This window comes from Sceloporus undulatus, chromosome 4 (genome assembly GCF_019175285.1).
Source record: "Sceloporus undulatus isolate JIND9_A2432 ecotype Alabama chromosome 4, SceUnd_v1.1, whole genome shotgun sequence".
In the NCBI taxonomy this organism is placed as follows: Eukaryota; Metazoa; Chordata; class Lepidosauria; order Squamata; family Phrynosomatidae; genus Sceloporus; species Sceloporus undulatus.
The window spans coordinates 238,069,307-238,086,578 of NC_056525.1; positions in this window are offsets into that span (position 1 = coordinate 238,069,307).

Consider the following 17,272-nt stretch of genomic DNA (forward strand, 5'->3'; position numbering starts at 1 on the left):
TAGCTGTGGATTTAGTCTGCTTTGATTCCACGAGGAAAAAGCGGAATATAAATAAATCTTTATTATTATTATTATTATTAGTCCTGCAACATTGTCATTCAACACCATCAATGAATAACTCTCAACACAAAGACTTTTGCCATCCAGCCTGGATAGTTTCTTGGATAGCTCCAGCTTCAGACCTCGGTATTGGATCCACCAACTACCACTGGCCAAACATGACCATTTTTTCTATCTGTCAGGAACTTGGAAAATTCATTGGGTTTGCTCTAGCAAGAACTGGATGGATATTATTTCTTCATTAGATATCCCTTTTATTTTCTTTGATCCACAGGCTAAGACCAAAGTCTGTCCCCAAAGCTGAATGTGGTTCTTTTAGCAAGCTCTGTACCTCTTTAGCTGGATAAAATGTGGCAACCATGCAATTATCACTTGTTTGGAATTTTAAATTTGTCTGGTCATGCTATGCAACCAAAGGAAGATTATCTCCCCCCTGCCCCGAGGTATCACCCCCCCCCCCAGGGGGAAACTTTAGGGAGGACCATGAGTCCCAACAAGCATGGGCTGACTATATGAACTTTCCCATTTTGCTACAAAGCATGAACTTCCTTCCATGCTTGCAAGAAGTGTTTGCTTTGAGTGAGACTGAAAGAGTAAATATGCCAGGATACCCCATCCCCAAATGACCTTGGCACCAAATATTATGAATATAGTTGAAAGTCCTTCCTAATTCTATAATCAGAGTTTGACAAGCTATAGAAGGAAACAGAACAAGGATGGGTAAAGTGTGACCTGAGAGCAACATTTTGCCCCTGGTGTCCTGTTTAAAACTGGCAAGCACCCAGGTGAGCACATCTACAGTCAAAAGGAACTGGTTGGGGAAAACCAGGACAGTCCCAGGGGTTACACAGTTTTACACACAAGTGTTCCAGGCAGTCTGAGGTTGAAAGGGGGAAAGCAGTCCTGACCAGAATCCAAAGCTGAGAAGGGAGCTACCAGAAAGATTAGCCCAAAAGTATGTGCCAAAGTTGAGAGCTCTACAAAGCCAGAGATGTTAGACAGGTTGGCATGGAGATTTTACCTGCAACAAAAGAATGGCCTGGGCTGAGTTAATTTATAGCCAGCAGCTGTTTGGTCCAGCTGGCCTCATTAGCTCAGTGTCCTCTGTTTAAAGCAGAGCAAGGGCATTACCTGACCCTTGTTCCCAGTGCTTTAATTTATGATTCCCGATAGGGTGAAATTCCTTGGTCTCTTCTGTCTGATCTGCAGCTGTTATTTGGGATGGATCAGGTACTGCCTAAGTCAGTGCCATGTCTGGCTTTCCACTGCCCTCCAGCAGCAACTGGAGCTTGTCATCTAAGCATTCCTCTTCCCCTTCTTCATCTCCTCTTCCCCTTCCCCTCCTTCACCCAGGAAAGCCTCCTTGAGATTGGACATGACACTTAGGTTTCTATTTTTGGCCCTTGCAGCCTCCTACAATCATACTCCCAATGCCCCTCAAATAAAATTGTCTGTTCTCCCCAGCTCTCAGTCATTCCCAAACCACCCGAACCAAGAGGTGGTGATTTGGGCCCCCTTGCTTTTCACTGCCCCCACCCCTAAAAAAAAAAAGCGAAAGACCAGTGTTTTTCAGACAAAAACTTGGACCAGAAGTGATGTTACATCAGCTGTGGTTGTACCAGGAGTGACAAGTTGTGGCCTGTGGGGGACAAAGGAGAGGAGTGGCACTACATCCCCTTCAAACTTTGTTATGCACCCTTATAGTATGAGAAAAACCCAGAATAAAGCAAAAACATCTCACTTTTTTACATTCAGCTTTTTCAGGTCAGTTTCCAGATTTTGCAGTGGGCTGTGTCTTCACTCATCAGACTAATTAAAGATCTTAGCCTTTTGTCCCACCTCAAATTGCTATCTTCCACCACTTCCTGATTTATTGTAGGAGAGGGACTAATGGCTCATGGGCCAGAGAGTCCAGATCTGGACCACTGAGGATCTGGACGTGACCCTTTGAAGGTCCAGGACTGTCCTTTCTCCTGAAAGCTCTCCTGCTTTCTTTGTGTGCCAAAAGCAAGCAGCATACAGGAGAATCCCACTGTTATTCTCAAGTCTCTGGCTTTTCTTCATGAAAGAAGATTCAGGAAGGACTCATCCCACGCTTTCTACAATTGCGTTGATGACTAAAAAGGCCAATCCGAGATAAACAAGTCCGGTTGCAGAAAGAACAGCAGAAAGTCTCATTGGGTGATGTTTCCGGGTTGTGGTTCTTTCTGGGTTGTCGTTTCTCTTCGAGACTCATTCGGTGTGAGCTTTCAAAAAAGGCTGCAGCATCATGGATAGTGCGTCTCCATGCCTCCCGGTGTGAGGCCAGGGCGGACCATTGTTGGTGATCAATTTGGCTGAGCCTGAGATGTTGTTTCAGGGAGTCCTTGTATCTCTTCTTTGGGGCTCCCCTCTTACGCTGACCTATGATGAGTTCACCGTAGAATACTATTTTTGGGAGGCAATGGTCCTTCATCCTAGAAATGTGTCCTGCCCAGCGCAGCTGCGTCCTCAATAGCATGGCCTCAATGCTAGTGATCCCTGCTTGCTCAAGGACAGCAACATTTGTCACATAGTCAGTCCAGTGTATATTTAGAATTGTGCGTAAACAGTGCTGATGAAAGCGTTCAAGGAGTCGTAGGTGTTGGCGATAGGTAACCCATGTTTCAGACCCATAAAGGAGAATAGACAGTACAATGGTTCTATACACACTGATTTTTGTGCTTTGCCTCAAGTGTTTGTTACTCCAGACTCTTTTGTGAAGCCTTCCGAATGCACTATACTGTATGCCTTTGCTAGTCTGTGATCGATCTCTTTATCAATCTTGGCATCTGAGGCAATGATGCTTCCCAGGTAGGTGAACTGCTGAACGGACTTAAGCACAGATTTGCCTACAGTGATGTGGGGATGGTAGTGTTCTTCCTGAGGTGGCGGCTGGTAGAGAACTTCCATTTTCTTCAGGCTGACTTCCAGCCCAAAGAGCTCTGCAGCTGTTGCAAAGCAGGATGTTAGGTGCTGCAGAGCTGCTTCCGTATGGGCAATGAGAGCAGCATCGTCAGCAAAAAGCTGCTCACGGACTAGATAGTTTAGAGTCTTAGTGCGAGCCCTCAGGCAGCTTAAGATAAACAGGCTACCATCAGTATGGTAGCATATATAAATGCCGTCTTCTTCTTTGAGATCTGCCATAGCCCTTTGGAGCATCATGCTGAAGAAGATTGTAAATAGAGTTGGAGCGAGAACACAAACTTGTTTCCCAAGTAGCAAACAGAGATAAGAGTAGGATTCTATCATTCACCCCAGCTTCCATATTTCCAGTGGAGAGCACAAGCAATTTTCCACTGCTACAGTATTAGTTCTCTTAGGTCGCAGTAGGATCATTGGTGAATTTTATCACTGGAGAATTTTTCCCATTGAGAACATAAACAGGGCATAAAATGGAATGACTCTCTTAACTCTAGTTTCAGATAAACAACTACAGAGGCATTCTCTATGTAAAAGATGAAATAGATGTGCTGGGGATGAATGGGGTCACTAGGGTTGGTATCACCTGGTGTGGTAACTCATAGTATCTCCCCCACATTGACCTCCTTCTATACCACACCATACAGAATCCTTAGTAATGTTTTTTTGTACTAATGTTACTCATACATTGTAATTCTTATATACATATGCAGTGGGCTCTTCTTATTCATGGGCTTACCATCTTTGGATCTGAGCTTCTGCAGATGGCAAGTCCTACTGTTTTTAATGGATGCATGTGCTACACTGCCATAGGAAACAATGGGACTTGTGTCCCCTGTTTTTTGTTATCTATCAGAGGTCCAGGATGGGTCCCCTGTGGATACAAAGGGACAATTGTATCACAGAATGTAATGGTAATGCAGTCAGTCTTCCATATCCATGGCTTGAAAATATTCACAAAATATATAAATTCTGAAAAGCAAACCTTGATATTGCAATTTTATATAAACAATATAATTTTATTATGTGTTGTATTTAATGGGATTGTACATCTACGGATTTTGGTATCCATGGGGTGTCTTGGAACCAAATTCCAATGGCATAATGTGACATAAACAACTAGCACAATTAAAATTATATTTTTAAATTACAATATCATATGTACAACCTAAATGTATTTACATAGATTTATGGGAAAATTTGATAAAATGTGACATTTTAAAATATTTTTTTTAAAAAAAAACTTTTAATTTTTAAAATTTTGTTTTTAAAATTACTTTTTGGAATTTGAAATTTTATTTTAAAAAACACTGGGGCTTCTCCTTTGTGCTCCCACTGACCCTCACCCCACTCACCCCATCTCTTCAGCATTTTAATGAGACACAGGTGAATGTCACAGCCTGTTTCTACCCAAAGGCAGATGTTTGGGGAGCAGTCACCCCTCATATCCCTTAATGACAACACTTGGACCTATGCACTTCTCCATCTCTACTCTATGCTGCTTCTCCAGTGGCAGCTAGGTTACAACCCTCATCATCAACAAGTATCATTGTTGGCTGGGGATGATGGGAGCTGTAGTGAAACGCATCAATCCTGAAAGTTTTTGCTAGTCCCAACAGATGCAAGGCCTGTTGAGAAAGTAAGGGGACAAAGACATCATGATTTAAGATTATAAAGCATTTCAAACATAGCCCATCCTTTGCTTAGAATACTGGGGGAGGACACAAAGGCTGATTGTTGTTACTGTTGTTGTTGTGTGTGTTTTGCTCTCTGTACAGGACATGCTTCAGGGCTCTGGTGCTTTTCAAAACTATACACGCTATAACCAGAGTCACCAGACAGTAGCAGCTGTCCAACTGTGCAGAGCCATGCTGCATAATAGTTCAGGAACACAAGCGGAAAAGACAAAAGCCAAAGGAAACAGCAGGATATTTAACATAATTACTGGGATGAAATGTATCTAATCCTCTCATGTTAAGATGCCTGCTTTTTGCAAGGAAAATGTTAAATATTTTGTGGGCACAAATATTCAGTGTTTTCAACAGAAATGTTGTTGTCAGTGTGGTAAGAAAATCAGAGTGGAACTCTCAGTGCCATCTGGTTGATTTTAAAAATAAAAACTGCCCAATGTTTCTGGTTTTCTAAATGTTCAATTTTTTGGCCACTGCCAATAGCAGTTAAAGTTTACTTATGTTTAATTTAAATCGTGACCAATACTGTAGATATCTTCAAATGTAAATTGGGCAGATTTACTAGTAGAAGTTGGGGGAGTTGGGCAAGCCACAGCCTTTTAGCCTCAGAAGATGGCAATGGCAATCCCCCTCTGATGAAATTTGCCTAGAAAACCCTGCCATAGGGTGTTTTAAGTCAGAAATGACTGGAAGGTAAACAGCAACAACAAATCAATGGTAGTTAGCCATGAATGCTAAAAAAAGGCAATCCACATCTTTAGAGGAAATACATCTCTGAAGGCCATGAGTGGTGGAAATGGTTACCTCCCATGTGCCTTCCATTGGTTATCTTTCCAGGACTTGGTCACTAAAGGAAGCAGGGTACTGGATTAGATCAGCCTTTGGCTTGATCCAGCAAAGCACTTGCATTCTTACACCCACTAGTCCATTTTGTTTAATTTCTTCTAGTGGAGTTGGCCAGGCAAGTCCAGCTCCATCAGGACTAAGCCTGAAGGAAGGAGACTCCGCCCTCCACAACTGCCATCCGCCGGCCTGAGAGGGAGTTGGCCAGGCAAGTCCAGCTCCATCAGGACTAGCCTGGAAGAAGGAAGAGCCCTCCCTCCAATCCATCTGCCTTGGTCCAGGCCTTAGAGGGAGAGAAGAACCACTGGACCTCATCCCCTTTCCCGCCATCATTCCATTCTCCTTTTGTTTTGTGTCTTTTAGATTGTAAGCCTGAGGGCAGGGAACTGTCTGATTACAAATAATATTGTAAGCCGCCCTGAGAGCCATTAGGGCTGAAGGGCGGGATATAAATACCTAAATAAATAAAATAAATAAAATAATTAAAAAGTTGTCTATCCAAGTTGTCTGTTCCACAAATATCTATTCCACAAATCTATTCAACAAATAACTTGATCACCTTGTCTACTTCCTTTAATGTTCAGACCAAAAATCAGAGCAGATTCACTGCCTCATTGACATAGAAGGCACAAGATACAAGGGACAGATTCTTATATGCTGTAGTAGGATGATTTTGGTATTCACAGGAGCCATGGAACCAAACTCAAGTGGATACCAAGGGCCCACTGCACTATCACTGAGTCTTCAAGACCATGATGGAAAATAAGGGAAAGGATGGTCTTCCAACTCAACAGTCCCGGCTTCAGATAGTTTCCCAGGAGCTATGCATGGCACACACAGTGTGTGGTGCCATTGTTGTGTGCCTTCATATCTTTCTGACTTATAGTGACCCTGAGGTGAACTTATCACAGGGTTTTCTTGGCATGATTTGTTGAGAGGAGGCCATTGCCTTTCTCCTTGAGAGTGAGAGTGTGCGACTTGTCCAAAGTCATTCAGTGGGTTTCCATGGCTGAGCAGGATTTTGAACCCTGACTCTCTCACAGTTGCAGTCCAACATTCAAACCACTTCAACCAACTGGCTCATATATATTGTACTTATGCGTAAATCTAGATGTGCATGGAGGTGTATTGAGCAGGGATCCCTATGTGTGTTGGATTGTGAATTCATTTCCACATGTAGTGCCTTGGTTCAGCAACCTTGTCATTCAGCACAAAAGATGTGTAGCACAATTCATGCATGCTGAGATTTAAGATCTGCAAACCTGATGAAAGATATAAACTTATGTATTTTACCATCAAATCTTTCAAAGAGAAAAGATCCAGCTTGGCAACCAAATCCCATAATTGCCTCACCAATAACTGTTTTGTCATAGTGGAAGATACTGGAAAAACTCCAGCATTTTATCTTCCCTGCTCTCTTGCTGTTTAGGGCAATTGGAGTTTAGGTAGGATAGCATTTCCTGCATGTGAAATCCTTCTTGTTTTTCCACATCTAAGCCTTCATCTAAGCTGGTGCGGGAGTCCCCCAGGGTATTGATCCTGGGGGACCTCAACATCCCCTTCGCGACCAACTATATGCCATCATGTGCGGCTCGGGAATTCATGGATACCATGACAGCCATGGGTCTGTCACAGCTGGTCACGGGGCCTACGCATTCTGTGGGTAATACACTTGATATGGTCTTTTGTACGGGCAAGGAAATTCCGTGGGCGGAAATAACCAACATTTCCGCCCTGTCATGGATGGATCATTTCCTGGTGGAGGCAAAAATCAAGGCATCTACCCAGATCCCTACCGGGGATGGCGGACCTATTAGAATGGTCCACCCTCGAAGGCTGATGGAACCCAACAGGTTCCAAGAAGCCCTAGAGGGCTATATGGTTGGAAATGACGGCGATTCTGTTGATGCCCTGACTAACATCTGGGATACTGATCTCTCCAGGGCTATACACAGCATCGCTCCCAAGCGTCCTCTCAGGCCTGCTTCCAAAAAACAGCCCTGGTATACGGAAGATCTCCGGGCAAGGAAGCGGGTGCTGCGACGTCTAGAGCGTGACTGGCATAGACACCAGTGCTTACCCAACAAGGCTCTCCTAGACCTCCTGTTAGAGGACTATGGAGAGGCAATAGATGCAGCAAAGAATTCGTTCTATGCTGCACGTATCGTGTCCACGGAGTTGCGTCCAGCAGAGCTGTTCAGGGTAGTGAGGGAGCTCACCCAGCTCCCCCTTGCCCTGAACCCTATATTGGAACCATCTAAAGCCTGCTGTGACCAATTTAACAACTTCTTTGCGGATAAAACCTCTCGGATAAGGGAAGGTCTTGATGCTAGTATTAACGCAGACACCAGAGTAAAGGTCTCCAGAGCTTCCGTGGACTCGGTTGTACTGGATCATTTTGAGTCTGTCAGTACCGAGGATGTGGACAAGATCCTTAGAAGTGTTAGGAAGACAACTTGCTCTCTCGATCCCTGTCCCTCGTGGCTAGCGGCTCGGGGGGGACGGTGGTAACTTCAATGTTACACCGTATAATCAATACATCACTGAGGGATGGGCAATTTCCAACTAGCTTAAAAGTGGCCATTGTAAAACCACTGCTAAAAAAGCCCTCCCTCGATCCCCTGATGCATAATAATAATTGGCCAGTATTGCTATTGCCATTTCTGGGGAAGGTGATCGAGAGGGCGGTTGCAATCCAGCTTCAATCGATCTTGGATGAAACGGATTATCTAGACCCATTTCAAACCGGCTTTCGGGCGGGCTACGGGGTTGAGACTGCCATGGTCTCCTTGGTCGATGATCTTCGTCTGGGCATGGACAGGGGTAGCGTGTCCCTGTTAGTGCTCTTGGACATCTCAGCGGCTTTCGATACCATTGACCATGGTATCCTTCTGGAGCGCCTGGGGGAGTTAGGAATCGGGGGCACTGCGCTCCAGTGGTTCCAATCCTACCTCTCAGGAAGGTTCCAGATGGTGCAGCTGGGGGACGTGTGCTCCGACAAGAGGGCCCTTACATCTGGTGTCCCTCAAGGAGCCATTCTGTCCCCCATGCTTTTCAACATTTACATGAAACCGCTTGGAGAGATCATCCAGAGGCACGGGGCGCGGGGTTATCAGTACGCTGATGACACCCAGATAGTCTTCTCTATGTCTCCGACTGATTCAGTGACCAAGGATGGCATCTCTCCTCTCATTGCCTGTCTGGAGTCGGTAATGGGCTGGATGAGGGAAAACAGACTCAACTTGAATCCAGAGAAAACGGAAGTGCTCGTGATAGGTTCTCCGGGCCTGGGAATGGTTGTTGCCACCTGTCCTGAACGGGGTCACGCTTTCCGTGAAGGACTCAGTGCGCAGTCTGGGGGTGCTCCTTGACTTGTCACTTCACCTTACATCTCAGGTGGATGCGACAGTCAGGAGTACCTGTTATCAGCTTCGGCTGATTCGCCAGCTGCGTCCCTACCTGGGCCAGAGGGACCTTGAAACGGTAGTACATGCTCTGGTAACCTCTCGATTGGATTTCTGCAATGCGCTCTACATGGGGCAACCCTTGTACCATACCCAGAAGCTGCAATTGGTGCAGAATATGGCGGCAAGACTGGTCACTGGTATTTCCAGGACCAGTCATATAACACCGGTCCTCAAAGACCTCCATTGGTTGCCTATTCGCTTCCGGGCGCAATACAAGGTGTTGGTTATCACCTATAAAGCCCTAAATGGCTTGGGCCCAGGGCCCAGGGTACTTGGAGGACCGCCTCTCTCCATACAATCCGCCCCGCACACTCAGATCTGCCGGGAAGCAATTGTTAAGGGTTCCAGAGGCTAGATATGTCACCACCACGCAGAGGGCCTTTTCTACCTCGGCCCCCAAGCTCTGGAACTCGCTTCCCGGCGAGCTCCACTCGGCTGCCTCGCTGGAACAATTTAAAAAGGGGCTAAAAACACACCTATTCCAGCAGGCATATCCCTGATGACCCCTGATGTACCCCCTTCTTCTTCTCCCTCTTATAAGCATTGTTGAGCTAGTGTGAGATTGTTTACTGTATGATTTGTTATTATGATGTTTTTAATGGTTTTTATTGTTGATATGTGCTATGTTGTGAAACCGCCTTGATCCCTGGAAAGGCGGTATATAAATAAAATTTTATAATAATAATTATTATTCCCATTTGCTCTTACTGTCCTTTAAAGTGCATGGTTATAAATACCTTCTCTAACTATGTAAATAGACTATGTCAGGGGTGTCACTAAAGGGGTGTTGGGGAAATGGACTGCACCAGGTGTCCTAATGGAGGGCTGACACCACTGTTCCCCAAACATTCTTCTCTGTCCGGGAATGCTGCCAGCAGACACTTGACAGTAGCTGATAACAGAGCCTTAGCACAGTGGAAGTGAAAGTAAAGCAGACCTTGCAAGGAACCAGTCTGAGAGCAGTCCGAGAAAACAAGCCGAGTTCAGAATTCCAGAAGTCCAAACGTTCCAAGAGTCAAGCCGAAGTCAGGATACCGAGAAACAACGTTGGTCAAACAGTCCAGGGTCAAAACAGCCAAGAGATAACAAAGTCCGGTCCAAGGTCAAGGTAACAAAGAATCCAGATACTAGTGCTAGCAGCAGTCACGCCGCAAGATCATGCAATAAACTCTAGCAACCAGCATTAGTCTCTCTCCCACTTAAGTAAGGGAAACTCTCCCTCGTGCCACCTGAGGCTGGTTGGCTAATTGCCTCTCGGCAATTCTCTGTGATCTGCGCCTGCAAGCACTCTCAGCTCTTCTCTCTTTGAAAGAAGGCACCTGCATGTAAGCTTCATCCCCAGAGTCCCCACTAGGCAGTGGTACCATAGAAGGTCTCTCTTCGGCACTAGGACCTGGTTGAACCTCCTCCTCTGGGGTTGGAGGATCACAGCTGGGACCTGGCAGGGCAGGAACAGCACCTGGTGTTGCCTCAATCAGCCCTTGCTCTGGAGGAAGCTCATCCTCCTCCTCATCCTCCGAGAGCTGATCTTGGCTGGCCATGACATCCTCCTCTACCTATACCTTTTTGGATCACCAAGATGGTGAGTTAATGACCACTTTTCCAAGCAATGTGTTTTAAAATCCTATTTTATATTGTGCATCTATACTTGTTTAATGTTGTAATTGTAATCCCACCCCCATTTTATATTACTGTGAGCTGCCTTGAGTGTCATTTTTAGGAGAATAGTGTGAGATATCTCCCATAAATAAATAAATAAATAAAGCCAAGAGTTTCACAATGCTAAACTTGGTACCTAATTCTACTTTTGTCTTGCTTCTGTATGGAATGGCTGAAATGTACACAGAGTCTCTTTTCTTGGTATATTGTGAAATGGGAAAAGAACATGAACTAGTTGTTTACTGCACGTCAGGGTTGACCTTTTTCTGAGGATCTTCTTTTCCTGGCAATGCATGCTCACAATTCTTCTCCCTCCCAACAAATGCAATTAAAAAAAATACTGTTGTTGCTGCTGTTGTTGTTAATACTGTATTTATTTATACAGTCAGCCTTCGACAATTGTGGCTATGACTTCTGAGGATCTGATTATCTGATATGAATTTAAATAATATGTTCTCTCTGGGAATCTCTAGGTCCTTCAGCACAACTCTGCCAGAAGTTGATCAGAGTCACAATTGAAGACATAGAGAAAACACTTCTCTATGCATTTGTAGGTCTTCCAGTGTGATTCTATGGTCAGGTTCTAATAGGTGTTGACTATAGAGTTGCACTGGAGGACCTGCAGATGCTCAGAGAGGTGTCCTCTTAAATAAAAAATAGTGGTATTTTATTTGTGGTTGGACATTTTTGCCTGTTGTAGAACACAAGCGTAGCATTGCACAATCCATGCATAATTGCATATGTAGAGACGTTTGCTATGCAGCACTGATGTATGATCTTGGCCGATGATGATGATGATGATGATGATGTTTTTATTACAGAAATTAAAGTATGGCTATGTGTGCCATGTATAGCACAATCTACTTGATAAAATGTCTCAGTTCTACTCAAGATTAGCAATAGGATTTAATTTCAGCTGAAATAATTATAGTTGTGGAACCCTGATTAAGAACTGAATATGTCTGTTGCACCATGGCCAGAAAAAATAAAACTATATGTGGAAGGAAATTTGGATATATGTATGATTTCAACTGGGTTTTGCCCACCATCTTTGGGTTGGATTGTCAGTCAGTATGATTTCATGTTTAGAGCCCTTTGTCTTTTTCCCCCTTGAAGGTATCCAAGGCATAGAATAGAATCCAGTCCAACCCCTTGCCATGCAAGAAGACACAATCAAAACATCCCTTACAGAGGGCCATCCAGCGTCTCTTTAAAAACCTCCAAAGAAGGAGACCCAACTACACTCCAAGACAGTATGTTCTACTGTCAAACAGTTCTTACTGTCAGGAGATTCCTTCTAATGTTGAGGCGGAGTCTGTTTACCTGTAGTTTGAATCCATTACTCTGTGTCCTAGTCTCTGGAGCAGCAGAAAACAAGTTTGTTCCATCCTCAGTATAACATCTCTTCCAGTATTTAAACATGGCTATCATGCCACATCTAAACCTTCTCTTTTCCAGGTTAAACCGCCCCCCCCCCAGCTGTCCCTCATTAGGGATACGAAACTCTCATTAGGCAATAATACTTCGCAAAATGGAAGACATTATGAAAATAGCAAACACAACAAGTGGATTGATTTAATAAAGGAAGATATGGCCCTGAGTTTGCAAGAACTCAGCAGGGCACTTATTTATGGGAGTTCTTGGAGGTATTTCATTCATAGGGTCTCCCTAAGCTGAAATGACTGTGAGAGCTAGAAAAATGGCTGGACATTTTTGATTGATATGGAATGCCTGCATTTAGTTCTAGGTTGCAGAAGGGAACTTGTGCTAGTGGTGCCATGGCGTTTGCAGATGTGCATGTGCATGCCTGTTTGCTTGCACATTCTGACAGAGCTATAGCTATAGCAGAGCATCAAATGGGTGCATGCCCCACTATAAAAAGCCCCCAAATGAAATTTTTCTTCAGTCAACAAATTCTAGCATTGCAGTAAAACTTCAGTGAAGCATTTAAAAATACAGTTTAGGCATCCAAAGAAAAAAGGGCAGGCAAAGCAAACAAATGTGAACACAGCAAATGTAAGAGATCTGGTATGTATAGTTATTAGTGTCTCACTCTCTGCAGTATTAGAAATTAAGGGAAATTTTGTGAGGAGGGGCAGAATTCTTATTTGGTGGGGCAATGTCTTCATTTTGCCCTCCTATAGTTAAATGCTTACATTCAGTTGCACAGTGCTGGCATTCTGCACAAATGCTGCACAACAATGGCAAATTCCACATATGGATGTTAGGCAACTGTGGAGTGGGAGCCTAACTGATGCTCCAGGCTGCTTTGTGTAGTGATGGCGGCAAGAAGGAGTATTTGGTTTCTCCCAAAATTCTGTCTTCCATGTCACTCTTGGGTAAAAAGGCTTCTGCAGCGTTTCATGGAACAATGCTCATTTTATGTTTGCTTTGTAGCATTTGCATTCCACCTGATTGACAAATGTACTCGAGGCAATTTCTGATATTGCCTCAAGTACATATATATATATTTAAAAAAACCTCCAAATAACAACAGTGATTGTAATGATGAGTAATGCTTATAAAAGACAAAAGCAGCAAGTAGAACAAAGGAGAGCATATAAAAATACAGAGAAAGGGGCTATAAAATAGCAGGATGCCAATTAAAGGAGCTCAAATACTATTAAAAAGCATTAGAAAGCAATCCAGTATTTCAAGACCAGCCTGTCCCCAGGCTGCCACTGTGATGTGTTAGAATGCAACTCCAATCAGTCTCAGGTGGACCAGCGGTCTGAATCAGTATAAGGTAATTTCTTATGCTTTTCTTATCCTTCTAATCAGGAAATGGGGTGGTAAAACAGAATTGGTTTATGCTGTTGGGGGATGACGTAGGGTGAGGAAACAGGAGTTTGGTGTAATGGGAACTACTGATAATATTCAGCCCCCATCCCAATTTGGAAGCAAAGAGATTTCTGAACTGAGGTTGGAAATCCAGGGAACTATTATTATTATTATTATTATTATTATTATTATTAACCTTTATTTATGAAGCGCTGTAAATTTACACAGCGCTGTACATACATTCTTTTTAATTAGACGGTTCCCTGCCCTCAGGCTTACAATCTAAAAAGACATGACACAAAAAGAGAAGGGAGTGGTGGAGGGAAAGGGTAAGAGGTCCAGCAGTTCCTCTCTACCTCCGAGGCCTGGATCAGGGGAGATGGACTGGAGGGAGGGCTTGGCTTCGTAATGGATGGTTAATCTTCTTCCAGAGAAAATACATATTCTCAAGTAGGATAATACATATACAGTACATAGCAATACAGGAAATGGTTTGATAAACAGGCACCAAAAGAACATCAAATAGTAAGCGACAATTATGCAATGCCTGGGAAGGCTTCTCTGAACAGGATGGTTTTCAACTCCGTTTTGAAGCTGGTTAAAGAAGTGATGGCTCTTGCTTGTGGGGGAAGAAGGTTCCAGGAGTGAGGGGCAGCAAGTGAAAAGGGGCGAATCCGGGATGGGGCAGAGGAAATCCTGGGCTGAGACAGCAGACCTTGACTACCAGAATGGAGGGCCCGAGTGGGAAGGTGAGGAGAAAGAAGGTCTGATAAATAAGGAGGGGCCAGTCCATGGAGGGCTTTAAATGTCGACAGCAGGAGCTTATACTGAATGCAGAAAGGGAGGGGGAGCCAGTGAAGGGATGCCAACACAGGAGAGATGTGGTCAGAGCAGTGGGTGGAAGTGATAATGCGTGCAGCTGAATGCTGGACAGAAATTAAAGGACGGAGGTGAGAAAGAGGAAGCCCAGCCAGGTCGTGAGACCACTAGGGCATGGACCAGGATCTTGGCAGTAGAGGCGGAGAGATATGGTCGGATTTTGGCAATATTGTATAAAAAGAATCTACAAGCCTTGGCTGTGGTCTGGATCTGAGGCATCATGGTGCCCTGGGGGCAGAGTCAGGGAGTGCTTCATGTGGATGCAGAACCCTGCCTCCAGCCCCAGGTCAGCCTTAATGGCTGGTCTGAAGAGCCCCAATGTTTGGTTATCAGATCAGAATGCACAGGGAAGCCACTGAAATTCACAAACACCTAGACAACTTCAACAGAAAAGAAGAAACCTTTAAAGCAAACTAAGGGGTTTTACAAATAGCCCCAAAGGGGAGACCTCCAGCTGCCACTTCTTCAGCCAGATTGGGGCTGTGGCAATTGCATGCTGTAGCTCCAATCTGGCCTTTCAAGGGTGTGAAAAGGAGCCACAAAAAGCAACTCCTTTTTGTACCCTGGAAAGAGCGTGATCACTGTGGCTATATGGCATTCATTTGGTGCTGTTTCATGTAGATGCAGCACTAGAGGAGCCCCGTGATGCCACATACCATATGGAGTGGCGCATGGCATCATGGTGCCCTGGGGGCAGAGTCAGGGCGTGTGTCATGTGGATGCAGAACCCTGACCCCGGCCCCAGGTCAGCCTTAATGGCTGGTCTGAAGAGCCCTAATGTTTGGCTATCAGTCCTGAAATACACAAAAAGTAAGATCCAGCAAAATAGAAATGAAAACTACCCAGGATCAGGGTTTCCCAGCAGACAATGGACCACTAATTAAGCAGACACAAATCCTCCTTGCATATCCTCCCACCCTGAGGCCTTGCCATTCAACAACAGAACAATACACAAATTAACATGTAATTCACTCCTCCCAGTCTAGAGTCACATAGTATATATATACCCCAGTTACTTCCATGCCAGCATTCTCTGAAGAGGCCAGCCACAGATGCCAACAAAACATCAGGAATAAACTCCTCTAGAACATGGCAACATAGCCTGAAAAACCCACCCAAAAAAAAAACAAAACAAAACAAAAAAAAAACCTAAGCCTAGAGAAGTATTTACTCTAGGAACATCTACGTTCTTCAGCACAATTCTATGGTCAACCTCCAGCAGCATTGTGCTGGAGGATTTGGAGATCCCCAGAGAGAAAATATTAATCAAAACTGGAAATAATCAAATCCACAAAAGTCAAAGTCACAAATATGGAGGGCCAACTGTATTATTTTTGTGTTATACACCTACTGGTTGAGTTCAGAGCCATAGTATCTGTGGCAGCAGCAGTCGTTCAAGGGTGATAGTGTCCAGTGGTGGGATTATAGGAAGAAAGAGTCTTACATAAAAAGCACAAGGACATCTAGAGGGCCTTCAGAAGTTATGTTGGCAGCAGTAGGACAAGTGGGGTCCCCAACATTTGGTGCCATAGTGTTGGGGGAGAACTAATCCAGCTAGAGAGAATGCAACATTGTCCCTGGAGAATTAAAAACAGGGACACTTGATTGGCTGGCATTTCCACCTGTATCTTGATCTCCATGTGCTTTCTAACCTGCACATTGATGGAAAGCAGCATTTGAAATTTGCTAATGATTCTAGACTGGCTTTCATTGCTTGGATGGCTGGCAAACATTTATGGAAATTGCTAAAACCACATATGGAGAGGCAACGCAAACACCAACAGCCCTGTTATTGCATAAACACAGTTTTAATCAGCATGTTTGGTACTTAACTGGCTTAAGGACTCCTTGCTGAGTTTCCAACAAGGTTGCTTTGTAGCCTGCCTTTCAGTGACTAGCTTAGTTGCTGCTGCTTCCTCTTAAATGAGCAATGAAGGCGTCTCCTTAAGGGCCATGTCCCTGTGGGTCTCCCTTTTCCTTTAATGAAAGCAAAGAGAAGAAGGTCTCTTGTGTACATCACGCTTGACAGGAGGTCCGGTACTGCGCAATGAGTGGGCCATTTTTCTCCCTCGGAGCTCATTCAGAGAAGCATACACTGGAAACTGAATTGAACAGCAGTGAAAATCACAATAGTGTTGTGTGTTTGTTAACCCGATTAGCTGCTTGATTCCCATGCTCCGTCATGCAGCAAAAGAAGCAGGGCGAAGGATGCTTGCTTTGAAATCTCCCTCCTCCCAGCTATGCAGATTGTGCACTGCATTAATTTTTGTCCCGAAAATTCTAATCTGTGATGTACTTAGGATAAGTGTTACACTGTATATCTAATGATGATGTTCTGAGGGCAGAGGCCTGTGTTTTTTAGATCAAGGGTGGAGAAGTGTTTTCAGCCTAAGGGGCAAATCCAATTTCATAAATGTTTCTGGAAGAGGCACATTCCAGTGGCAGGTGGATTCAAAGGGAAGGGAATGGGATTAAAGACACCAACCTTCTCTTCTTCCACTGCCATAAAATTGGTTTGGATTTATGGCAATCCTATGAATGCAAGAACTCCAGGACAACCTGTTATTAACAGCTCTCTCTGATCTTGCAAACTCAGGGCTTTGGCTTCTATGATTCACTCAATCTACCCCTAATGCAGTCTTCCTCTTTTCCTACTGCCTTCCACTTTACTTAGCATTACTGTATTTTCCAGTGAGTCATCCTGGCTGGACCTTTGTCTTACACAGCTTCTTCTTTTTCTTGTTATTTGCCATCATGTCAGCTTCAACTTAATGGTAACCCCTATGAATAAGACACCTCCAAGAGCCCTGGTCATCAACTGTTCTTATCGAGTTTTACAAACTCAGGGCTGTGGTTTCCGTAATGGAATCTATCCTCCTGTTAATGTGGCCTTCCTCTTTTCATGCTGCTTTCCACTTTACTGAGCTTCATCGGCTTTTCCAGTGAGTCATG